We start from the raw sequence: 27,441 nt of genomic DNA, 5'->3' as shown, positions 1-27,441 counted from the left end.
TAGCCAGCAAGGGGCGGGCTCACTCTGCAGGGAGCAGGCGAGCAGAGGGGATGGAGCTGGGCAGAGTTCAGTTCAGGACAGCCCATGGGTCAGAGGGAACTGAGGAATGTGCCCGCTGCCCAGGTCAGCAAGGGGGGCAGCACCAGATGGCATGCCTTCTTACCTCCCCTGCCCCAAGGGGCCTGGAGCATTGCCACCACCCTCACTGGTGACAGGGCTGCTTGAAGTTGCAGAGCACAACCCATCTGGGTGGGTTTGCCGCCACTGCAACAGAGAGCCTGCGGGACCAGGCAAATGAAGGAAGCCTTACTTGCTCATAGCCAAGCTTCTTTTCAGGTTCTATTTTATATTTTATTGCAACAAAGAATTCCAGGGCCATACTCTGAGCCAGGGATGATGGGTGCTAAGCTCATTAACTGCCTGCTCAGTTTGTGGACTTGTTCTTGCTGAATCTGTAGTCTAGTTACTGCCAGTTTCTTAGTGTCAGAGCCCTCATAGGGTTCATTTGTGCATCCTGCATGTGGATATGTGTGTGCATTTACCCAGATTTTTAAAAAGCTTTCTATTTACCTTTTCTATTTAGCACATACCCTCTTCCATACTTAAAACTCCACACCTTCTACCACAGCTTTTAGAGTGATAGCACTGGGTTACAATATATGTTTTCACAGGAATTGAGCATTTAAAGAGGTACTAAAGTGAACATGAAAAATTTAAATTCCAGGTAAACAGCTCTCAGAAGCTCTCTCTTCTTTGTGCTTTCCCTGATTATGATATCTGATATTTATTCTTATGACAGAGGACAAACTAAACTGTGTATCACAGTCACTGATTGATTCACTCTGCACCACTGGTCCCCAGTGGCATTTGGGGGCAATGTGATGTCTTTTTCTTAACTCAGGGCCCTCTTAGTACCTCCTTGTCCCTCTCTGGAGCACTTATGAATTCTTAGGTCCACTGTTCACCCCGGGCAGGCCATGGAGTGCAAGCAGTGCTGCTGGAGGCTTGTCTAGCTGGTCACTTTCCCGCTCCACTGCTAAAGTTGCCACCCTCACTCAGGCCATGCTGAATATGGCTCTGTGTGGGGCTCTTCCAAGATGCTCCCAGCCTCCCCTAAGCTGTGTTTGGGAAACAGTGTTGCTGGTCACCTCCTCCAAATATTCTCAGGTTTCTTCCATATCTAGTTGGAAATGTTCACTATGCCTCCTTCTGATCTTGGGGTTCACCTCAGGCGTGGGGAGATTAAGACATGTAAGTCACATCTCTCTGCTGTATTTCTGTCTTTCTCTCCTGCTCACAGCCCCCTTGGGACACACAGATAGGTTCCCTTTCCGCTCTGGTCTTCAGAGTAGGGTGTGTGTACAACATTCCTCTATTTTCTTCCCCCCCTGGCAAGTGATTTGCCCATCCCTATTTCCTGAGACATGAAGGCAAATAGGGTGCAAGGAATGAGAACTTGTTTTCACAGATAAGTGAACACAACCTTTGAAGTGGTTAGAAAAACACAGCAATCACATTAGCATACGTAGACCCTTGAGGCTGGCTGGGAGCCCTGTACAAAAAATAAAAATAAAAAATAATAAAGGCTGCTTTCTGGCTGAGAAGGGAAGGGGAGAGTGAGGATTCTCAACAGCATGGGGGTAACAACTCCACAGGTTCTGCAAGTTTTTCTCTCTGAAAAAGAGGACTCTTGACTTTTCCTGCTTTGCTCTTAATTTCAAAACAGCACACACACTTTCATCTCCCACAGGATGTTCCTAGGAGCAATAACACCAGGGATGAATTTCTTCCCATCGCATGAGCAGGATGGCACAATGAAGATGCCCCCGGGAAAGACCCTCCTGTTTTTTTCTAATTCAGAGAAAGCAGAAGAATAATATGATACACATATCCCCTACTCATATTTAAAATGTTTACTTTTTTCACTTAGGCTTCAGATAGTATATTTCACAGTTAAAATTGAAAGCCATTTTGTTCCTCCTCTCCATCCTAGTCTTGATTCTTTCTCTCCAGCAATGACCACTGTCAATAATTTGATATATACTATTCCAGTCCATGTTTTTATTAGCTCATTACAGATTTTATATATCAGATAATAGATGGTATTGTTTTGTAGTTGTAAAATTTTGGCTGAATAATACACTGCATGAATTGTTTTTAAATTTGTTTTCAGTAAACAGTATGTTTTTGAACTGTATATTTTCATGCATATAGATACAATCCCTTCCTTTTTTTTTTTTTTTCTGAGATGGAGCCTTGCTCTGTCACCCAGGCTGGAGTGCAGTGGCGTGATCTCAGCTCACTGCAACCTCTGCCTCCCAGGTTCAAGCAATTCTCCTGCCTCAACCTCCTGAGTAGCTGGGAATACAGGCACATGTCACCATGCCAGGCTAATTTTTGTATTTTTAGTAGAGACGGGGTTTCACCATGTTGGCCAGGCTGGTCTTGAACTTCTGGCCTCAGGTGATCCTCCCGCCTTGGAGTCCCAGAGTGCCGGGATTACAGTCATGAGCCACCACACCTGGCCAGTCCCTTCATTTTAAACTGCATTCAAGTACTCAATTTGTGAATACAAATATCTATTAATTCCTCACTAAAAAATATTCATTTTTCAGTCTTTTCTCCCAGTGTTTTATTTTTAATAATAGGAACAATTGGCTTTACCTAATACTTCAATTTCAGCCCAAAATTGGCCAGAAGACATCGTTCCCTTAGAGCAGCCTATCTTCCAGTTGACACTGAACTGCTGTCGACTGGCAGATAGTTGAGAGTCCACATGTGCCCCCAAATAGTTGCAGACTGTGTGTGCGGGGCCTGATTCTGTTCTCTTCTCTGGAAAATGGGATCGTAACTGTTTCTATCTCCTTGGGCTGTATGAGGGATTGGTGGTGTGGAGCATGTACCACAGTGTCAAGCAGACACCCTGTTCATGCTAATACATACAGCATTTAATGCCTGGTATAGACCTAGACCCCTGACTCCCTGGCCAATTGTTTTTCAAAGACACTCCCTGCCTGTGTTACCACTGTTGGTAAGACCATGTCTCAAAGAGTTAATCATCTGCAAGACAGAAATCTAACCACAAGAGGCAGAGGCAGTAGGCTGTAGAGTTAAGTGGCAGGCTCACAACCCCAAGTGCTGTCAGTACACAGCTTCTTCTCGCCAGCAGCTGTCTGTACTCTGGATTGTTTTGAGCGTGTCTTTGCGGGGCTTGCTTGTGCCTGCCAAGTTCAGCTGCCTGCAGAAGCACAGCTCAGAGCCGTCCCTATAGGGCTATTCCTTGCACAGATTCGGCCAATCAGAGCTCTGTTACCAGGCAGAGCCTCTCTCTCCAGCTCTGGTCAGTGTCAGCCTAGCTGTCCAGGCACCCTTTTGCAATTTTCGTTTGAATTGATTTTTTTAAAAGCACCTGATATACACTTTTCTTCTTATTCTTCTCCTAGTCCTCTATTCAAGGCCCTACCACAGAGACACACAGGAACGGAACTCAGAATCACAAACAAAGAAACTTTGATCCAAGAAAGAAAATGATCTTTAAAAAGACCCTCGTTTCATGCTGGCCAATGCTGAGAAAATCTGCTCTGGAGGATATTTGGAGACGCTGATTAAAAGGTAGTACCATCACCACATATTTAACTTCCCCCTCTTTTTCCTCTGCTTCTAGGAGTAGAGAAACCAACAAAACCAACGGCAGACAGATGGTAAGTTTCAAACAATCTGTCCCCCACCCCACCACTATTCACACCTTTCACAAGGGCCTAGCCACAAAGCCAGTGCAACATGACACCAATCATCAGCAGAGTGGAGGTGACAGACCCTGCCTTTCCCCTCTTAGGGCATATTTGCTCATCTTCTGGCTTCCCCACTCCTCTCTGATAAGAGAAAGGACGAAAGCAAGGCAAGCGCATTCCTGAGCGGGAGCTGCAAGCGCCCAGGCTCATGACTACTGTGGAGCACACTGGAAGGGGAGAAAAGGAGGGGGGGAAGATTGAGGGACCAAGATGGCGGGATAAAATGCTGTGGATGGAAGGGCAAGTTCTCCTGGGGTAGGAAGTATGAGGGGTCAGGGAGTTTGGGATGCCAAAGAACAGGAGAAGATTGAAAATTTAATAAGCAACCTTGACCTATCTTATGGCACATCCTGAAATGTTAGAAGAGATGTGAGTACAGGTTGGAATACCGGTATACCCATGCTGTTTTGAATTCAGTAATGCTTTGGTACTGAAACATGCCCCACAGCTTTCTAAGTGTTACACTTACTTATACTGAATTTTTAAAGCAGTTTTATAAGAACATATGTAAGTAGATCAGTACCATTAAAATGGGGTTAATTTTTTTCCAAGTCACAATGGTGTAGGGCAGGTTGTGGTGGGAGGATTAATTATCTAAAAATCTGGCTAAAGCTAATTATTAAACTGTTATTGCTAAAAGAAAGGGGGAATTAGGCAGAAAGCCAGTCTACCTTGCTTCAAATGGATTTTCTCTAGAGATCTGATCCTCTCAGTCTCTTCCTTAACCTCTCCTTCTCTTCCCCCTTTCTAGATGGTTGTCCCAGTGGAGGGGGATTCTTAGTGTTACGTAGATAGCAAGCACGATGCAAAAGTGTTGAAGCAGGAGTGTAAAGAATAATTAAAACACCTGGTGAGTTCTAATTTTATTTTTGAAGAACATAGCTTCTAAACAAGTGTAAAATACAAGCCATGGCCCTAAAAGCCAGGGTCTAAAATAAATGAGTTAAAAAATATCGTCATTCCCATATCTTAAAGTTTTGCAACTTCTCCCCCTACTCCAAACAAAAAGAATCCTTTTAGGAATGAATATTTCATGTATTAAAGTGACATTTTTTATATTAGGAATTTTTAAAGGTTCCTAATAATCTTTTTCTTAGTCTAAATTCAGGTAAACTTAATACTTTTGATTTTAAAAAGTAAACAGCAGTAAGATCTCATTTTTAGAAAGTTACGCCTATCAGTATACATTGAGAGATCACAAGAACAATTCTTACATAAAAGTAACAAGGGTGGTCTTAATGATGGAATACTGGAATGATTTTTTAAACTTTTTTATACTTTTCAGTTTGAATAATTTAAAAAACAAAACTATATATTGTTTTCTACAGGTAGAACATACATTTTTTTAAAGGAAAAGAGATTAGGCAATCAGTCGCTTGAGAAGTAATTGAATGCCAAATATTAGGTTGGTGCAAAAGTAATGGTGTTTTTTGCCATTGAAAGGAATGGCAAAAATCGCAAATTACTTTTGCACCAAACTAATACTTTTTCCTGTAGATTTCATGAGGTTTCCTCTGTGTGTGTGTGTGTGTGTGTGTGTGTATGTGTGGGTGTGTGTAAGAGAGAGAGAGATAGGGAGAGAGAGAGAAAGAGGGTAGCAGTGCCTCAGTGCATCTATTCCCAGGAGACATTTTGTGCTATCTGAGTTCCAGGAATGAGGACCAGATAGAAGGGGCAAAAGCAGTAAGAGGAAAAATGGAGATCAGGAAAACTGGCCATGACTCAGCAAAAACACAGTGACATTTTCAGAAACCCAAAGCCTCAGACATTACAAAGTCGCCCACACCCCTTGCTTCTGAAGAGAGTTGCCCTGGCCCTCCCCATTTCAAGTGGGCTCCAGCCTAGGCTGGGTAAACATTGAGAGCGAGGAGTGAGGAGGCAGGTGGGTGGATTGTCCCTCAAGGTGCAAGGAGGGAACAAGTGCCCTGTCTGTGGCTGATTGAACTGGGGAGGACCAGAGGCCGGAAGGTATTCTCAATAGCCAGTATTTCTCAGAAACACAGCGGAAGTCTCCCAGACAAAGCAGACAGGTTGGCATCCCTTTCTTGAGAGTCAGTAAGAGGGAAAGGAGTGAGGCAGGCCTAGCCAACATACCAGGGACAGTGGTGAAATTTCGAGAATCTGGAGGGTCTGCCAGCTGTGCTTCCCACAGCAGCTTTCAATGCCTGCCCCTGAAAAGCTGGCATACACCTGGCTCCCAAACCATAAAGGGACATACCTAGAGTGAAGGACCAACTGCCCTTAAATTCACTGCCTTGTGCCAGCTCCTAAGTTACTGTAGGGATCTGTGTGGGTCTGGGCCCTCTGCATGGGCCCTGGGACCCTTCAGAAATCTATTATTGTGCTTGGCATCCCATCTTATCTTCTCCTTGCTCTGCTGTTAGGTGATGGGTGAACCTATCAACACCCTATCTCCTGTCACCAAGTGCTCAGATTCAAAACTGAAATCCAGTTCCTACTAGATCACTAGCCCTCCTCTTTTACTTCAATTTCTCATAGCCTACAAAGAAAAGAAGAAACAACACATACGAACAAAAGATCAATAAAATAACAGAGGAGAGATTTCCTGGCATTGGGCTGGGGGCACAGCAGGAAATTCTAGCCACACAAACGACGCTCCATGGCCAGAGAGTTATGCATCATGACCCTTGGGTTGAGCAACCCTAATGCAATACCAGGGTGTTAAAGGGCTGGAACTCTCTTGCCCTCTGGTAGGTCAGTTCTTAGCTGTAATATAATTTTACAGATGAAAAATTCCAGAGAGCAGTGACTTGCTCTGTGTTACACAGTGAGACATAAATACAACGTACAGCAGCGACATAGGCCTAGTACTAATTATTTGACATCCTAAGACCTTTCCTTTATTGTCTGAAATGGCTTAGCTGAGATGAATATCCAGCATGTTATTACAGCGGGAAGCCAGGCCAGCAGACTTCATTGTCCTCAATTCTGTCTCAGTTACACTAAGCTTTCCTACCCCATTACCTAAGTTTTGAGATGTAAAGTGGAAAGACACATTTAGTTGACATTGCACCAAGACAGAAGTTAGAAATTCGTCATGCTTGTGCCTCCCAAGTCTCTGGGTGCTGATCTGTTTTCCTCTTGGCCCAGGCTCATCTTCAGGGCCACTTTCTCTTTCTTTCTTCTACATCAAATATCAACCCAGCCCCTTTGTATATCTCAACAGCGATTTAGTGGACACTCTAGCTGACTGATTTTGTTCCATTACAAAATTAGTTTCCCGCCAGGATAGAGGGGGAGATTATATAGACAGACATACATTTACAAAAACAAAAGGAATGTGGAAGGGTGATATGGAGGCACTTTCAAAATGGCAGGACCTGCCTCCAGGCCATGACAGCTTCTGCCCACAGCCCAGAGAGGCCACTCATATGCTGTGAAAGTAAAGGCATTACCTCATCTCCTTGTCACCACCTGAGTGATCCATGAGTGGGTATTCTCTCCTCACTACAGGTGAACTTGGTCAGGACAAGAAGCTCCAAAGGCTTAGTCAAATTCTTTGTTGGTGCTACCCTACTTGGTCGTATTATATAAAGCTGTTTAGCCAGGCCCTTGCTTCATACATTCCATGTCACTGAACAAGAACTCAAATTCTGGTTAGCTGCCACCCCTTCCAAGTAAATTTTACTTGATGTGCAGTTATGTGCTGAAATATACTGTGTCCTGTAGAAATGAGCAAGGTGAGAGAAGGAGATGCAGAAGGAATCGAGTTGCACACTTTGGATCAGATTTGTGCAGGAGTTATATGGATGAACTGACATGCCCCAAACCAGATGAAGAAATCCACCTCTAAAGCTCAGCCAAGAGCCTGTGTATAGAGGGCTTCATTGTTTATAATTTCCATGTCAGTGCTTCTCAAATGCTCACTACTCCTCTCTTGTTTTGGCCTTACTAAATTGGGGTCAGCTATGTGATTCTTGCCCCTGATTTATCAATGTGAAAAGAGAGTCTTTAGGGATTTGACCATAGACAAGTCCCCAGGGGAGTGAGGGGTGGAGGTAGAGTAAGTATTCTGCTTTTCCAGCCTCTTTCCTCTTGACTCCACTGCCTTAAAGCAAGGTGTCGCCAGAAACCACGGTCACCTCCTCTTTGTGAGACAAACATGAATCTCTCTTGGCCTATTACTCCCAAGGAAAGCAGAATATAAAAAGACATGTCTTTAGCCTTGCCAGATGGCTTCGGGGTAAAATTCTTCCCCAAACCAAGTGTTAGAGTCCAGTCAACTGTTTCAGCGAAGGCAAGAAGTAACATGGAGAAGTATTTAATCCTCTTTCTTCCCCAAAATTCCATGACATCCAAGCTTGTGGTGAGCAGGCCCTGCCAAGGCAGACAAGATCATTGAGCTGAAATCAAGAGAATGGGTCCTTGGCAGAGCAGACCCTTATAAGGATGAAGATTGGATGCTGGGGAAACCCTACCAGCCCTTGGCAGTCCGAAGGTCTGAGATTCCAGACTGGGCTCTTTCATTTTCCATACCTCCCTAGGAGCTGGCTGCATAAGGCATGAAATAAGCTGAAGAATCATGAGCACCATCCAACCCATCTGGGAACCCACAGTGGAAATTTATGGGAGTAATATGTTGGGACAGCCCTGGCTTCTTAAGACAAATGCATATTTTTGTGCTTTTCTGCATACTTTGTACAACTTTTCATTTTGAAAAAAATGAACAGGTAGCATGAAGAATGACTACTCATTCTTCAAATGCTTTGGAGAAGCCAGAGCTTGGGGAAGCCAATGAAAGGGAGGATGAGGGTAACCAAGGAAAATTGCTCTCAGGAGAAGCATGAAGGAGCAGCACATTGGGTCTCAAACCCTGTTATAATGAATGCTTGGGCATTTTGTGCTGGGTTTTTGTGATAGAATTAGCATTAGGACTCTTGAATGAATTCATGGGACACAATTTATGCTCCTACTTTACACCAAACACTAGAAAGGTAAAAATAAAGAATGAATAAGGGGTGGCTTTTTCACTTAAGAAATGTTTTGCTTGAGAAATCAAAGCTTTGAAAGCACAGAGACTTCTATTTAGATGTTTATTTTAACTGCTTTTTTTTTCCGTGCTCTTCCTTACTCTTTTTCCTCTCTTCGCTTTTTCTCTCATCTTTTCTGCAAAGTTCTGAGTCTTCTAAACAAGAGACAGCCCAAGTCATTGTAATTCAACAGATATCGAAAGAGCAGCACCCTTATCTAAAGAGACACATCTGCACATCAGACCCTCAATGCAGGACACTACGAATGGGCTATATGGAGCATTTGGGAAATCTCTTAGCAGAGGCTGATTCTAGAGGCATTCACTCTGGGTTGTATCTGAGAACATTGACTTTGCTTCAGGAGCCTCAAAACTTCATATTGGGACCTGCAGGAGAGCAAATCAGAGCAAATATGTTGGAGACTTTCCTGCCTCATCCTGACCAGGAAAGAGCAAAAGGTCTGAGAGCCTGGCTAAGCGCATGTGGGCTCCATGGACTCTAGATTCTGCAGTGAGCTATTCTTGACTCCCACACCCTATTCCAGGTTCTACCCCCAACACAAGTGGCCACTCCTCAGTTTCCCCATTTCTTTTTTCTCTCTCTGCCTCTCAAGCACCCATCTCTTTCAGATGCCCTGTTCTCCACTTCCCTTTACAAATTCCTTCTCAAAGACCTCATCCATTCCCATGGCTTTGATTGTCACCCACAGTACATGTTGTCTCTCAAATCGGAACCTCTCTCCTGGGTTCCAACCCTGATTGATTATTGGGTGTTGCAACTGAATTTCCTTCTCGAATAAGACACACAGTCTCAAACTCTTGACCTGTTTCCTCTCTGGTATCTCCCATCTTAATACATGTCACCAAGATGTAACCAGTCTCCCATGCTAGAAATCTGGAAACATCCTGGACTCTGTCCCTTTTATCGCCCTCCTTAAGAGTCACTAATACTATTGATCATGGTTTCTAAAACTCAATAGAAATCAGCATCTTGGCTTTCTCACCTGTTTCTTCCGTTCTTCAGGCCCGTTCATTTCTGTCTGCAACCATAACTCCTAACCATCGAGTGATCCTCACACCATGAGATTGTGAATGAATTCCTTCACCTGTCTGTGGTATTTCTTCATCTAAAACAGAAGGACATTGAACTAAATCTCTGAGAACGTTTCTAGCTCTGACATTCTTTAATTGGTTAGCTTGCATATATCACAGGCCGTAAAGCAAAAAAACTGAGTTTTCTCTCCTTTCACTTGTTCCTTGCTTCCTAATAACTTTTTAAATTCTTCTTTCTCCATTTTGCTTTTGATTGAAATGTGGCAGCCCAAGACCCAAGCAAGGATAGGATTTCCCAGACATTCCCGAGGGAGAAAATGCCATGTCCTTTCCTTGTGGTGTCACATCAGGTAAGGAAGTTGCCTGGGGCTAGGGCTTAAACAGAGTGGGTGTTGTTCTCATTGTTATCGTCACTATTACTGTTTCCAGGGCACTGCTCCATGGCTCTGCAGAGGCAGACACTCAGGTGGAAAGTTATAAGACAATTTCCCCCTGTAAATTAATCAGAGGGCGCATATGAACATCTTGTTGCCACTTCACCCCCACCACTGTCTCTTCAGCTAAGACACCAGTTTAATGAGGTAGTTCCTAAGGCTTGGAGTTTCCCTAAAGTCTGCGTCTCCTTTGGTGTTGATTGAGAAGCTCCATCAAGGGCACCAAGGGGAGTGGTGAGATGGTACCCTTGCTGAGAGCTGGGGAACTCACCATAGTCTGAAATAACAGTGCCCTCTGTAAGCGTGAGGAGTCACCATTCTTTCTGACTTCCCACTGGCTGGGAGGTGATAGGGAAGAGATAAGACTTCCATTCTCCAGTCCCCTGAAGTTGGTGTTTTGCCTTACATTGTGCGGGAAGTGGGCAGTTTGTCTTAAATGTCTCCCATCACTTTTCTTTGTACTAAAAAGATCATTGAGAAATGGCTTTTTTTTTCTTTTATACATATCATCTTCCTAGAATCTGAAGGCTGCTAGAGAAGGGAGAGAAACATGAAAGTGAGTCCCATGCTGATTGTTGTTGAAATACCTAGAAAGAAACTGGCAAAGACTATCCAAGGGATGCTAAGACATGTCCGAACTTATAAAACAGTAGAACCTGAATAGGAATTTGAAGTTGTCTATACTCTCCTCAGCCACACCCTGCCATTTTACAGGTATGAAAAATAAAATTTTCAGCAAATTAGTGATAGATACAAAGTATTTGGATGCCCAATCTTGTGTACTTTCCATTACCGTCTGTTTCCTAATTGTGTGTGGATTTCCTTGTTCTCCAGAGCCAAGGAGCATCAATATTTGGCTTCAGAAATGCTGCTAAATCTTGAATAAACAGGAGTGAACAAGCAAGGTAGCATTCAAGGTCTCTTACTCCTAAACCCACTTGCAATACTTGTATTAAACCCTGGGCTCCAGGCTGCTTCAGTGCTATTCAACTTTCTCTTTACAAAGAGAGGAGAAAATGTGGGGGTATCAGACATATCCCACCCTTCCAAGGCCCCGTGCAGACTCTTAAAAGATGAGAGGATTTTTGTTTGTGCATATGGATCAAAGAAAGACTTTCTTGAATTTTGGTCAGCAGGGTTTGTTTTAGATCTGTGAAGGGTGGAAGAGGTCTCAATTGAGTGATGTCATGGAGGACTGGGAGGATCCCTTTCCTCACACAGAATCACTGTTGAGGTGCCTTCAACCATTAGAATTCCGCTAAGGTAAAATACTGGGAAATAGCATAGGTTAGGAGTCATAGTACCTAGTTTCCAAGCCTGGTTCTGCTCCTGTAATTTATAACTTCATCCATATGTTCATTTAATTAGGAAACAAAACAGTCATTGAATTAATATATGTCTTGTACTATTATATGTGCTGAGTATTCAGTGTGAAATAATGCAATATTTTTATTGATCTTATATTGTGGTGGGGAAAGCAATAATTCACACATACATATATAGTATAATAATACCAATTTTATGAAGGAAGCAAAAATCAAATAAGGCAGTAGAAAGTACCAGACAAGGAGATGTGTTTGTATAGGGGTGTGTTCTAGTGCTTTAAAATAGGTCTGCAAACTCTTTCACCTTCTCTTCAAAAGGCGCAGCCTAAGCTACCTCCCCTTGAGTGTGGGCTTGGCTTAGTGACTTCTTCTAGCAAATAGAATAAAGTAGAAGTGATGATATATGGCTTTCAGGCTGGATAATAAAGCCACTGTGTCTTCCTCCTCCTGTTTTTAGATTGTCTTCTCTGGGGAAGTTAGCTGTCATGTTGTGGGGATACTCAAGCAGTTTATAAAGAGGTTCATGTCGCAAGGAATGGAGGCCTCCTGTCAACAGCCATGTAAAGGAACCATCTAGGAAACAGATTCTCCAGCCCCAGTCAGACCTTCAGATGATTACAGCCCCTACCAACCTTCTGACTGCGGTGGAAGGAAAGTTCCTGAACGAGAACCACCCAGGTAAGATAATCCTGGATTCCTGACCTAGAGAAACTCTGAGATAATATTTGTTATTTAAAGCCACAGCTTTGTGGGACAATGTGTTAAACATAACTAATACATGTGATTAGGGAAGCTCTTAATGAGAGGCTAACAGTTGGGCAGAGACCAGAATGAAAAAGGGGAATGAGCCAGGTAAATATATGTATGAAGAATGCTTGAAGTAGAGAGGATAGAACTGGTATAGGTCCTGTGGTTAGAACAAGCTTCATATTTTTCAAGGGAAATTGCAGGACTTGGAAATGGGCAAGAGATACCTAAGTATCCATTCAGTAGAGGGCTGAGCATTGTCTAGGGTATCCTCTGGGGATATCTGATTATATTGAGATGTTTCTCTTTAACTGAATTTCCATTTTCTAAGTTATTTTACTTGTGGAAAACTGACAGTAATGCAAATGATCCTCCTTAAAGAAATACAATGAATTTTGTCTGATAGAGATGTGACTGAATTCTACCCTGTAGAAAAGATAGTCCCAAACAATACATTTTAAGCAGCTCTATTGAAATATGATTCTTATACCATACAATTCATCCATTTAAAGCTTACAGTTCAGTATTGTTCAGTATGTGCACAAGCTTGTACAAACAGCACAACGATCTAATTTTAGACCATTTTATTGCTCCTCCTCATCCGTACAAAGAAACCCTATCCCTATTAGCAGCTCGTTCTCATTCTTTTTCATGTTTTGCTTTCTCCATCTCCCAAGCCCTAGGCAACCACTAATCTACTCTCTGTTTCTATAGATTTGCTTATTCTGAAAATTTTATGTAAATGTAAACATACAGTATACAGTCTTTGAAAACTGACTTCTGTCAGTTAGCATAATGGTTTCAAAGTTCATCTATGCTATAACATGTATCGATACTTCATTCTTTATTGCCAAATAATATTCAATTGTATGGATAGCTATATTTTTGTATTATTTTGTATAGGTAACTATTTTCTCCCATTATGAGGTTTGTCTTTTTCACTTCTTGATGGTATTATTTGCAAAATAAGAGTTTTTAATTTTAAATCCAATTTATATTATTTCTTTTGTTGCCTGTGCTTTTGATGTTATATCAAAGACACCATTGCTTGACATAAAGCCACAAAGATTTATTTTTTGTTTTCTTCTAAGAGTTTTAGTGTTTTAGCTCTTACATTTAGGTTTATGATTCATTTTGAGCTTATGTCTGTATATGTTATGTGGTAGAGATCCAAATTTATTCTTTTGTATGGGGATGTCCAGATGTCCCTCCACAATTTGTTAAAAAGAGTATTCTTTCTTCATTAAATTGTCATTGCACTTTTGTTGAACATCAACTGATCATAAAAATATGGTTTATTTATGCACTCTCAATTTTGTTTCATTGATCTATACATCTAGCCTTGTGTCAGTACCACACTTTCTTGGTTACTATAGATTTGTAGTAAATTTTGAAACTGGGAAGTTTGAGTTATCTAAATTTATTGTTGTTTTTCAAGATTGTTTTAGATTTTTGGGGTCCTTTGCATTTCTAAATGAATTTAAGGACCAATTAGTGATTTCTACAAAGAAGCAGCTGCTAACTTGATTGGGATAGTTTTGTACTTGTGGGTTAAATTGGGAAGCATACTCATCTTAAAAAATATGAAGTCATCTGATCCATGAACATGGACTATCTTTCTATTCATTAAATTTTTAATTTCCTTCAATGATGTTGGTGTATATTTTATTAAATGTATTCCTAAGTATTTTGTTCTCTTTAATATTATTATAAACAAAATTGATTTCTTAATTTCATTTTAGAAATTTTACTGCAGATGCATAGAAACACAGGTTATTTTAGCATATTGATCTTGTATTCTGCAAACTTGCTCAACTCATTTACCAGTTTTAATAGTTTTTTAGTGAAATTGTAAATAGTTTCTATATAGAAAATCTTGCCATCTGCAAATGGAGATAGTTTTACTTTTTCCTTTTTAAACTTTGACTTTCATTTTCACTTCTTTTTCTTAAATAATTGCCCTGGCTAGACCCTCCCTTACAATGTTGAATAGGAGTTGCAAGAATGTACATTCTCATCTTAATCCTGATCTTATGGGGAGAACATTCAGTCTTTTACTATTAAGTATGATATTAGCTGTGGGATTTCCATAATGATCTTTATCAGGGTGAGAAAGTCCTTTTCTAGTTCTAGTTTGTTGAGCATTTTTATCTTAAATGGGCATTGGGCTTTTGTCAGTTTTTTTTCTGTGTCCATTGAGAAAGGACATAAGAAAATGCTTTGCTCTTTCTTCTGTTAGTATGGCATATTACATTAAGTAATTTTTTGATGTTAAACAAACCTTGCATTTCTTGGATAAGTCTCACTTTGTTTTAGTGTATATATGTATTTATATGTTGTTTTAATGAATTTGCTTGTGCTTTGTTGAGTACTTTTGGGTCTATATTAATAAGGGATAATGATCTGACATTTTGTTTTCTTATGGTGTCACTTTGTATGATGACCCAGTAATGCTGACTTCAGATAACGAGGTGGGAAATGTTCCTTGCTCTTGTGTTTTTTGGAAGGGTTTCTGAAGTATTGGTATCAATTTTTCTTTGAATGTTTGCTGAGTTTTAAACATACTAATGCAATTGTTTTACTTGTTAAAGATTTATTCATTATTTCTATATTTCTTGAGTAATTTTCTGTAATTTGTGTCTTCTATAAATTTATCTAATTCAGGTATGTTATCTAATTCATTGGTATGTAGTTGTTCATAGCATTCCCTTATAAAATTTTTTATTTATGTAAAGTTGGTAATGATGTCTCTTCTTCCATTCTGACTTCATAATTTGAGCCTTCTTTCTTTTTTTTTTTATTATTCTAGCTAAAAGCCTTGTCAATTTTATTGCTCCAGACATTATACTTAGTTTTCCTATTGGATTTTAGGCAGTTTTGCATCTATCAGTAAATTCACGCCAACATTTCTGTCACCCTACATACCTTGTTCTTCAAATTCTTTTTTGTAACAATATTAACAGGTTACTAATTCATTAATTAATGAGTTGAATTTATTCTTTTATGAAAGTGATGTTTTTAAACTTTTGAAAATTATATTTTAGCAGAAAATATGAAAATAAGAGTCAGAGAGTCATGGAAAATGAGATGAGAGGGAAAGACAGGGCAGACCATGAAAGGCCTTGAAGCCCATGCTAAGAAGATTAGTTTCACTCTGAGTGGGATGAGAAGCTTTTGTCATCCCCTTAGACAAGTCTTGCCCCTAACTGAGACCTCAGCTATCTGTAATATGTCTCTATGCCTCCTCACAGGGTGACTGTGAAGATAGAATGAGACAGAATAAAATCAAAAATTGCATTGTTATTGTTAGTGCCCAATTGGCTCACCTATGAGGTCAGTTTTCGGGTACTAACAACTTGGCCTAAATTTATTGTTTTCAAATTCTTACCTATTACCAGGATTTCTGAGGGAAGCAGATACAGAGAATTTCAGAAGGCTATGCCCTGGATTCTGAGAAAGGTAATTTTGCCCAAGAAAATGCTGGTGATTTGCGCATGGATATGGGATACAGTATGGTCATTAGATCCCTGGAAGAAAAGGAGACAGGGCTGGAGAAGTCTGAAAGCTCAAAAGGCAGATTTGACCTGTGTCTTCAGAACTCCACATGGGACTGACTGTAGGTGGTTAGAAGGCTAAGGTGTTAGAGGGGTAGGGTTGAGGAGAGGACACCCAGGTCAAGAGAGCAATGCTGGGGTGCATTTCATGAAGCTGATGGAAGGCCTGAGAATGCAAAGGTTTGAGCTTAAAGAAGAAAACAAAATACTAGACATGAGCATTTGCAAAGCAGGTTTAAGGCATCAGTGTACTGTGATGTTTGGAACTGAGCGACAAAGGCCAAAAGGAAGGATAACACAGTAAACCAGAGAAAAAATTCCCTTGCACAAATTAACAAGCATTTCTCCTTAGCCTACATCTCAGGGTATTCACAGATGGGAAAATGAATCAAATCAGTATCTCTCTCATTTTATTTTCTTTATTTTTATTTCATTCTGCCCCTGGCTTGACCTAGATCTTAAGTTATTCATGGAGATTTAAAAATATATTCCAGCACTCAAAATCCTCCCTGGCAAACTTCTGCCAATTGCATAACGTAAATTTTTGTTGTTTATACTAGCTCCGTTTTTCTTGTCTGTGTTTTTCAATAGTCCCTCAGCTTGCCTTTCCCAGAGTTCAGCTAAAGTCCTGGGAAGCAATGGTAACCCCAAGACAACCTCTCAGGCAAGTCTAATGGGCTGAAATAGGTGGCCTCCAAAGAAGGAGAATATACCCAGGGAATGGTCTGAGCACACAGCCCTGGTTATTTGGGTAATGGAAATCTAAATTACTCTGCTCTCAAGCCTTTTGAAGGGGCTTAGTTTATCAGCCGTGACCCAGTACATAGGGCTGGCTATAAAGTATGTTCTTTAAAGATTTTCTTTTCTTCCTCTTTCTCTCCTTTCTATTAAGAGTAGAAGTCCTCAGGAAAAGAATCGTATAAACATAAGGGCAGAATTAAGATAAATGCATTTCTTTTCCTTAGGAAATTTTCCATGATGAATGAACAGCACTCTACCCCTTAGCCAGCCAGGTCAAGTGTTGGGTCTTTAAAGATTCACTTTTCTAGAGCTGAGGCTGGGGGTTGGGTCTGGGGACCTGATAAGGGATGAGGGCTTGCGAGAGAAAATAGTTCTCTAGAAAAGGAAAACTTATGGTCAGTGCTGATCTCTCCTAAAGGTCTGCTGCTTCTTGGTGGTTTCAGAGCTGATGGTGGACTCCGTATTATTGCTTTGGGGCCTCTCCCACAGTGGCCCTCTGGAGCTGATCTGACCATTCACAGCTGCAGCTGTGGGTGCTGAGAATACTTATTTATTTATTTATTTATTTATCTATCTTTAGTTTTATTTTAGTTTTAGAGATGAGGGTTTGTTTCATCACCTGGGCTGGAGTACAGTGATAATCATAGCTCACTGTAGCCTCAAACTCTTGGGCTCAAGCAGTCCTCCTGCCTTAGCCTCCCAAGTAGTTGGAACTCCAGGTGCACCCCACCACACCTGACTATTGTTTATTGATTTATTTATTTTAGATTTTGGGTCTTTCTATGTTGCCCAGGCTCTTCCTGAACTCTTAGCCTCAAGAGATCCTCCTGCCTCAAGCCTCTGAGTCACTAGGATTGCAGGCATGAGCAACCAAGTCTGGCAAAAATACTTTCAATAGGGGGTACACTGCTCATCCCTGATGGACACAAAGCTTGTTTTTCTACATTTGCACTAAGGAGTGAGCACACTTGTAGGTTATGTAATTGGAAAGGTTTCATGGAAGAAAAGTGTCAGAATATCTGGGTCCCAAACCTGGCTCTGTCACTGAATGAAGCTTGGAGAGTGTAAATGGTATGTCCAAGCTCACCTAGCTAATGCTACAACTTGTGAAGCTGGCAAGAATTGAACCATATTGCCTAAGATCCTTCCAGGTTCTAACATTCTGTGTCTGAATGTTACAGAGATCCCTGAATGTACTTAGATGTTTGCTTTCTTTTTCTATGTCGCCTTCTTGTACTCCCTCTATATTTGTGTTTTGGAGGGCTTGGTCTAGCAAAGTTAGAAAGCCACTAATTAGCAGATAAAGAAAACGTTACCTTAGGAGTCCTCCTTAATTTTACTTATGGAATACAGTTTTGAAATCAAGTAGGGATGGGATGTTTGACGTCTAGGAATGTCAGGCCCAAAGGACATTCTGGAGTGAAATCTTATGCAACAGTAAAACATCATGGGCTGGAGATGAGAGAACTCGGGAAAAATGATCATCTTATTTGTGTGCTCACTGCGTGCTAATGCAGAGGTTCTGGTTGTCAAGGAAAGAGAGGTACAAGTTGAAGCATAGATGGACAAGAAGAAAATGAGGATATGAAATGCAGATGGTGAGTTATTTTTGTAAATTTGTATCAGTTTTCAGGACCTTTGGCCATCATCCCAAGAGGTGACACTTTGGGCTGTACTGACACCAAGTAGTGAATTGAATAGAATCTTAGACGCATGGTTGAGACTGCTTGGGGCCACTGCTGTGAATAAGGCTAATGGGAGTGGATTATAAGTAAAATGAAAATAAAAAGAGGGAGAAAAAGCAAAAGAAGGAGAATAGTTTTATTAAAACAGGCTAGCCTTCTATCAACACATCAGAAGCTTAATCTCTTTGTTTCATCTTTAAAATAAACACTTTGATACCACTTGGTATCTTTCTCACTAATCCTCAAATACTTTTAATCACTTTTGAATATAGCCATAGTCTTAGTACTAGATTTGTTTAAAATATTCGTTTCTACTCACACTGAACCCATTCTTGGAGTCCAGCTTCTTAGAAACTTGTCTATTTCCCTGAAACTTTTGGCTATATTTCCACAAAAAAATAATCTCTCAAAAATTTTCAAATATTTGGCAGTGGCAACCCTGAAAAAGTCCAGCGATGGGCAAAGCTGGAGAGGCATGACTAAACTTTCTCAGAACTCCTGGATTTCAACTAAACAGTCCAAGAAGTCAGCAAAAGCTAGGCTTCTGTCCTCCCCACCATCTTCTCTTTTCTTTTTGTTTTCTTTGCACCTCTCCACTCACTTCCTTCTTTAGTATGATTGTGGCACTAATAAAAACTGCTAAGTTGCCATTGTTGAGATATGCTAGGACTATCTGGTATCTCTGGTTCCTCAGGTTTTAATTAACTCTCCCTGAGGTGTTTACAGACTGTATTCAAGTCCTTCTCCCACTCACTTCAGCTTATGGATCCTGATGCAGAAATTTCTCCTCTCACTTTCCCACTCACAGTTTGGAGCAGGCAATGATGCCAGTAGGTTGAGTTGGAGAGGAGTGGTAGGGTTGGAGAGTACTGGGGAGGAACTGGGAGATAGAGCCTAGTCAGTGATGAACCTTTTAAGAATGTGTAACTTGACATGCAGCTCCATGGGCTGGAAGAGTTAGAAAGAATTTCTGTGAAGAAGCTAGTTCTGAGAAGTCTCACAATCCCAATGGGTGTGCAATCCCTGCAACTCGGGAAAACCAGACAGAAAGGGTGGATAGCAGCATGGAAGAATCACGATTGCTGAGCGGCTGTATCCCCCTCATAAGGATGGGACAGATGAGATGGGAGATGACCGTAAGGAGAGACCACACAAAAAGATTCCTCTGAGATTAATTAAACTGGGGGTTTTAGCCAGAAAAACAGTCATGAAATCATTGACTTGATGATATGATTTAAAAAAATAATGAGAAATCAAACCTGGTTTTAAAGGCTATGAAGAAAACAACTCAGCTCAAACTGGAAGGGTAAGGCAAAAACAAAGTAGAGACCTATATGTGAAGGTGGTGGCAAATGCTTCACCTGCCAAGTATCTCACTCCAGTTGTCCACACTCTGGACAGGAGCAGCTCCCTGTGCTCCACATTTTCAGGAGAAAGTAAGGGGAAAGACTTGAATGAGTCAGAATCCAGGACTAGGCTGTTTCTGGAGAACCTGACTTTGGAGGTTTCTGGCAGGAGTAGTCTGAGCAGATATCAGGAATTTTATTTATTTGGGGGTCATCTTTAGATGACCAAGTTTGTCCCACTTCCAGCTAGAAGCATCAAAGTTGCAACTTCAGGGTTGAACCATGGAATTCTTGAGCTGCCCAATTCATAGGTCTAGCAGCTCTTGAGTTCTAAATCATAACTCTGAAGATGGCTTTGTGGCGATGGTGGTAATAGGGATGAGAACTGTCCAATGAAATAAAAGTATATGATCCCAAAATGCACACAGATAATAAGCTATTGTCTAACGGCATAATCAAGAGGTATGGATTCTGAGCAAGTGTTTCATGCCATGGGAACAACTGACAAAAAAAAAAATCATTTTTGAATCCCATTGGTTAGTGGGGGCAGAGCACTTGTTATTTTGCCTGGTCGATGCATCTTTTTCTTGGCATCTGGCTTCTTTAACTCAGCATAATTATTTTGAGATTCACCTGTGTTATGGATTGCATCAATAGAAAAAAGAATGTGTCTTTTTTATTACTGAATAGAGTACCATAATATGTACAAGATATGCCAAATCTGGTATGACCGTTTACTTGATGAAAGACATCTGGGTCATTTACAGTTTTGTGCAATTATAAATCAAGCTGCAGTAAACATCCATGTATAGGTTTTCTGTGTGTGAAGATAAGTGATTATTTTACCTAGGGGTGGGATTGTGGATTATACAGTAAGTATATATTTAACTTTTTAAAAATCTGCCAAACTGTTTTCCAAAGTGGCTATGCCCAACAGCAATGTGTGTGTCCCAGTCACTCCGTATCTTTGACAACACATGAAATGGGTCAGTGTGTTCAATGTTAGCCATTCCAATAACTCTGTAGTGGTATCTAATTCTAGTTTGATTTGCATTTCCCTAACAACTGCTGATGTTGAGCATCTTTCCGTCTATTTATTTGCCAACCATACTTTTTCTTTAGTGACTGTCTGTTCAAATCTTTTGACCATTTGTATTTGATTATTTGCTTTCTTATTATTGAATTTTGAGAGTTCTTTATGAATTCTAAATACAGCTTCTTTGTCAGATGTATTACTTACAAATATGTTCTCCTAGGCTGCCTTTTATCTTTTAATTCTCTTTACAGAATTTACAAAATTCTGTCTTTTGAAGAGGAGAAGTTTTTAACTTTGAAAGCCAATATATGATTTATTTTCCTTTTATGGATTATGCTTTAGGTATAAGACCTAAGAAATCTTTGCCTAATTCAAGTTCACAAATGTTTTTATCCTGTGCTGTCTTGTGAAGGTTTTATAGTTTAGATTTTACATAGTGGGATGTATTTTGGGTTAATTTTTTATTATGATGTGAAATATGGATTGAAGATCATTCTTTGGCATGTGGATATCCAAATGTTACAGCACAATTTTTTGCAGCCTACCCTTCCTACTCTAAATGATCTTTGTACCTTGGTAAAAAACCAAGTTGTCCATCTCTGAGTGGATCTATTTTTGGACCATGTCTTCTGCTCCATTGGTTTGTTTGTTGGTCTTGATGCCAATAGCACACTGTCCTGATTTCTTCAGCTTTTACAATAAATCTTGAGCTCAGATAGTGTTAGTCATCCAACTTTGTTTTTCTTTTTCAATTTTGCTTTAAATTTGTTTTAGATCTTTTAAATTGTCACATGAATTTTAGAAACAGTTTGTTAAATATACCAAAAATCTGCTGGAATTTTGATTCGGATTGCACTCAATCTATAGCTCAATCTTGAGAGAACTGACATCTTAACAACATGAATGTTCTGACCTGTGAACATGATGTAATCTCTCCATTTATTTGGGTTTTTAAAGATTTCTTTAACAATGTTCTGTAATTTTCAGGGCATAGCCCTTTCACATATTTTGTCAGAATTGTCTTTAAATATTTCATATTTTTGATGTTACTATAAACAATATTATGTTTAACATCAATTGCTATTTTATCATCGTTACCATGTAGAAATCCAATTGATGTTTTGTAGATTCTATCTGATTTTCTACTATTCAGTCATGTAGCCTGCAAATAAAGAAAGTTTCACTTCCTCTTTTCCAATCTGGATGGTTTTTATTTCTTGCTCTTGTCTGACTGCCCTGACTCAAACCCATAGTACAGTAAATAGAAACTGTTAGAGCAGACATGATTTTCCTGTACCTTGTCTTAGGAGAAAAACATTTGGCTTTTTACCATTAAGTAAGATTGAGGCAGTTCTCTTCTATTCCTGGTTGACTGAAGGTTTGTGGTTTTTTAATTTTAATTTTAATTTCTTGGTAAGGAATGAACACTGAATTTTGTCAAATACTTTTTTGGTATCTATCAGAAATATCATATGATTTTTATTTTTTAAAGTATGCTAATAGTAGTGAATTGCATTGATTTGTTGTCAAATATTAAACCAACCTTGCAGTTCTGGGATAAACCCTATTTGGTCATTTGTAAAATTCCTTGTACATATTGTTGAACTTGATTTGCTAAAACTTTGTATAGACATTTTACATCTATGTTTGAAGACAGTTAGTATGTAATTTTCTTTTCCTATAATGTATTTGTATGACTTTTGTATCAGTGTAAGCCCGATTTCATAAAAAGAGTTGGAAAATATTTTGTCCTTTTCAACTTTTAGAGTTGTTTATGTAGAATTGGTATTAATTCTTTCTAAAATGTAATTCACCGGTGAAGACATCTAAGCCTGAAGTTTTTTTTGTGGGAAGATTTTTAACTACAAATTTAATTTTTTTTATTAGATATAAAGTTATTTGTGCTGATGTTACCTATTTCTCCTTGAGTGAGCTTTGGTAGTTTGTGCCTGATAGCGTTTGAACATATGTTCCTGCAAAATCTCATGTTGAAATGTAATCCCCAACGTTGGAGGTGGGTCTTAGTGGGAGGTGTTTGGGCAATGGGGGTGAATCCCTCGTGGCTTGGTTGTGTCTTCACAACAGTGAGTGAGTTCTCCTGAGATCTGGTTTTTTAAAAGTGTCTGGAACCTCTCCTACAACCCACACACACTCTCTCTCTTGCTCTGCTTTCACCATATGATGTGCTTGCTGCTGCTTCGCCTTCTTCCCTGAGTAAAAGCTCCATGAGGCTTCCCAGAAGCTGAGCAAACGCTGGTGCCATGCTTGTACAGCCTGAAGCACCATTAGCCAATCAAATCTCTTTTCTTTATAAATTACCTAGTTTCAGAGATTTCTTCATATAGCAACACAAAGAACAGACTAACACAGTGTCTTTCAAAAAATTTGCCTGTCACTTAGGTTGTCAATTTATTGGCATAAAGTTATATATAATATTTTCCTATTGTCCTTTTCATATGGTAGAATCTGTAGTGATACCACCTCTCATTCCTGATACTGGTAATTTGTGTCCTTTCTTGCTCTCTGATTTTTCCTGATCAGTCTGATTAGAGGTTGATTATTGATGTTTTTAAAGAAACAATTATTATTTCATTGTTTAATTAATTTTTTATATTGTTTTACTCTTTTATATTTCATAGATTTTTGTTTTGATTTTTATCATTTCTTTTTTGTTTACTTTGGATTTAATTTACTCTTCTTTTTTCATTTTCTTGATGATCATGGTATCTCCCCTGGTAAGTATCTTTTTTTTCATTTTCTTTAGGCAGAAGCTGAAGTAATTGATTTGAGACTTGTATCTTTTTCTAATCTAAGCATTTGGCAATATATTTTTTCCAAAGTACTACTTTAGTGCCATACCACAAATTTTTATTTTCATTTAGTTCAAAATATTTTCTAATTTCCCTTTTGAGTTCCTCTTTGATAATCTGATAATTATTAAAATTTGATAATGTGTTAATTGCTATTATGTAAACAAACAGAGTAATGGGATAGAATCTCATAGGAAATTGTCTTTGCTTTAGATGAGGCCATAAGAGAAGGCCTGTTGGAGGAGATGATATTTAATCCATGACCAGAAGGGTGAAAGGAAATCAGCCAGGTAAAGAGCTGATGCAAGAGCATTTTAGGCACAAGGGCAGCAAGTACAAAAGTCTTGAAGCAGGAACAAATAGGAAAGAGTCTGAGAAGAAGAAAGAGGTGAAAGAAAATTTGTCGTAAGTTCTAATTCTTAAAGGATGCTGATTCCAAATATTACAAATTGCAGGAACAAGTCATAGTCATAAGAACAGACCATGGCCATGTTTGGGTTGACAACAGCTCTTCTTAGAGTCTGAGTAACGGTCAAGCGACCTCTGGAGAAACTCTGCCATCGCAGGAATTCTATCCCTATTAAGTTGTTGAGCTAGTGTTCCATCCTTACACCGTGCTGCTGTACATCCTTAGTAAATTAAATTCTTCACCCTTGAAAGTTTGCCATGAGAGATTACTAGATTACTATTCTTTCTTTCTTTTAGACGTTTTTTGTGTGCTAAAAAAACTTCCCGGATTGACCTCAAATAACTGATTCATGTCAAATATATATATTTTTGCCTTTTCCTTTGCCCTAGCCTGGGTCTCTTCAATTCTTGGTGACAAGATTAAAATGATAAATCATGGACACAATCTGGTGCCATCCATTTTCTACTTTATTCTTTTACACCACAAAGGATCTGGGATGGAAAATGTTCCTCAGTTAGCCACAGCTGGCTCCAGTACCACAGTGAGTTAGTAAACATCTGCTAACGACAGGCTGAAGACGTGCCTCCCTCCACTTGTTCTCTCCAAGCTGGCTCACTGAGGAGTTGTTCTCTTTATCTCTGGAAATCTTCCTTTGTACTTTCTCTCCCCCTTGGCTTCCATCAGCTCTTCCCATCCTGTCCTCAAGTGAATGATTCACAGTTTATATATGTCAGTCTCGGGAAAATCTACAGAACATTCTCTCTCTTCCTCAGTGGTGAGGACCCTGCTGTTAGGCCTTGGGCCATCACTTCACCTTCCAGCAGATCAGGGAAAACATGGCCTTCTATAGGGAGGGGTGTTATTTTTTGCCCACCCACCCCCAGGACCAACCAAGAAGGCTGCAGGATGGGATCAATCAGATATCTTACCATGAATGCAGTTCCAAGGTTGGAAACATTTCAAGAGAGAAAAATTAGAATTCTGTCCCACTTGAGATGTTGTTATCTCGCAGTCTTGAAACATTCTGAGGAAGGTCTTGCCAAAGTTTCTTTCACTGGTTATGTTCCTGTTTCCTGAATTCCCCCAGTAAGGAAATTCCAACTGAGAGGAGGAACAGTTATACTCTCCTTCTCATGTTTGCATTTTGACTTATAAAGAAAGAATACAATACTTCCATCTTCTCTCTCCACTTGCTTATTTGCCCCTCCCCAAAGTGGGAGGACTAGCTAACCTGACTGTTGAGGACCTGACTTTCATGGAACCACATTTAATAGTGGATAGGGGACAGTGTTAAATGCCATATGCAGTTCACACGTGGCATCGTTTCTTAGTTTCTTGGCTCTGTGTTCTCTCAGCGGAATTGCAGGATCATAGTCTTTAATCTCCTCCTCATAGGAAATTCTATGAGATAAACTTCTCTAGACAAGGTCCGCTAGTATGGAGGGCCCGGAAAGGATATCCTGGAGAGGATATGGGGCAGCCCTGTGCTTCCTTGTAGCTACCTTGCTGGTGGCTAGGCAGGTGAATTTATGTCAGACTCTCAACTCAGCTGTCCAAATAGGTGAGTCCTGAGACCAAGATTTGAGTAGGAGGAGAAGGAAGTTCCATTGAGCTCAAGGTTTAAGTCCTACTCTCTAAAAATTTTCTAGAAGTTCTACTTTTAGAGAATGATTAGGTATATCCTTCAGCATAAAGAGGCTGATCTTTTAACCCCCATTTGGGTCTGATGAGTCTTGTATCTTTTCATTTGATGAAACAGAGACTGGCGGGAGAAGACTATAACCCCTCTTCCAGCTTCCATTTAATTTTTAATGCTAAGTGTAGCCTTTTAAAATGAAAATGAGTGGCACATGCCTGTAATCCCAGCTACTTGGGAGGCTGAAGCACGAGGATTGCTTGAACTCAGGAGAAGGTTGCAGTGAGCCAAGATTGAACCACAGCACTCCAGCCTGAGTGACAGAGCGAGATTCTGTCTCAAAAAATAAACAAGTAAATAAAATGAAAATGAGTTTTAAAGTTATACCTATTGATTGTCTCTCAGAGCACAAAGATTTCTTGCATGTATATGTGCGTCTTACTGCCCTCAGTATGCATGTCTGAAAAACTAAGATACATTAGGTTCAAGCATCCAGAAAAACAGAAAACTGGAAAGGCCAGCTGTCTTGCCTAGAGTCACAGACACATTACTCAGCCCTTTTTTTTTTGCATCTTTCCTATGGTATTTGAGTTGGCACTGCTTGTCTGCTTAATGCTGGCAATTGCAGGTATATAATAAGGAGGTTAAAATTACCTTTCCTCTGCATGCCTGTAAACCATCCCCTTGACTCTACTAGAATTTCCACACACCAAATCTTAGACAAGAGTCCCAAGAATGAAATAACTCCTCTAGACTCTGGGGAGAATGGATTAACCACCAGCGAAATCATCTGTCAGTATTGATAATCCAGCTCCTTTGCTCTATGTGTGGTTATCACCATTGATGTAAACTCTGCAGGTAGAATGGTGATTCTGGTCACATGGAGAAAGGCTTGGATATGTTTAATTTCCTGCCACACTCTGGCCAAAAAAGTGAATTTCATGTCTTATGATCAAATAACCATAACTTTGCAAGAGCAGAGTATTTTGGAACAGGGATATTGAGGGTCCTTGTGTGGCTTGGGGCATTGCCAGGGCAGCTACGGGGTCTGAGTGTTTTTATTTTATTCCTGCTTTATTGCCCTGCCTAATACTCCCATTTCAGAATGTCGTGCAGTAGGCTGGTGTCATTTGTTTTCATAAATTAATGTCTATTGCAATTTATGGCCAGATGGGCCCTGAAAAATAAGAGCCTTGTGTGTCTCTTGGAAGGTTTAAAGAAAAGCAGTGGGCAATGCTCAGGGTGAACTTTTGCACTTTAAGGCTTCGTTGTGGGGAGAGAGTAAATGCTTGTGAAAAATCCTGTTTTATAACAGCTGGGCACAAAGGACTCCTTATTAGGATTATTTTTTTGCCACTGCTTCTAATTCCTGTAGCAACCAGAAACACACACACACACACACACACACACACACACACACACACAGAAATATAGAGAATTCTTCTTACTGGGAAGCCATGTGTGTTGGGAATAACTTCAACTTGCTTGGAAATCAGAGGTCTAGATTCTCAAACCCCCAGATAGCTCTCCAGCCAACTAATGTGGGGAGTGTGGTACATATTGGATCATAGCACATAAAGGCTCTGACTCAATGTGCACATCTCTCTTTTTGCTACTTCTTCATAGGTCAATGAGAAGAAATGGGTCAGTGTGAAGCACAGAGAAAAGAAAAAAATGAAAAAAAAAGCACTAGAGAATTTGATGATTCCATGATTTTAAGAAATAATGGCTTGTGGGAAGCTCGAATCAAAGGTCAGCTTGGTAGCAGCCAAAGAGGAGGCTGCTTGGCTGCTGTAAGCATTCAGAGACCAAGTGCAGCTGGACAGGCTTCCTCCTACAAGTGCACATGCTTCTGAGTATGTGAAGGGCAGGCCTAGAGAAGAC

General features: G+C 40.1%; 1 long non-coding RNA gene across 5 annotated transcripts in view; it reads left to right on the top strand.

Annotated features, from left to right (window-relative positions):
- Positions 1–3,212: 3,212 nt before the first annotated feature.
- Positions 3,213–27,441, top strand: part of LOC129031468 (uncharacterized) — a 150,166-nt gene continuing 125,937 nt past the window's right edge. The window contains exons 1-6 of one of the 5 annotated variants that reach the window (XR_010122881.1): positions 3,213–3,340; positions 3,444–3,612; positions 10,102–10,184; positions 10,787–10,982; positions 11,103–11,173; positions 12,051–12,271. This is a non-coding gene — a long non-coding RNA (uncharacterized LOC129031468). The other 4 variants (XR_008501047.2, XR_010122882.1, XR_010122880.1 and 1 more) reach the window with 4 other exon arrangements.

This window comes from Pongo pygmaeus, chromosome 11, assembly GCF_028885625.2.
Source record: "Pongo pygmaeus isolate AG05252 chromosome 11, NHGRI_mPonPyg2-v2.0_pri, whole genome shotgun sequence".
Taxonomy (NCBI): Eukaryota; Metazoa; Chordata; class Mammalia; order Primates; family Hominidae; genus Pongo; species Pongo pygmaeus.
The sequence above is the reverse complement of the archived record's forward strand: the minus strand, read 5'-3'. Positions and strand labels throughout refer to the sequence as shown.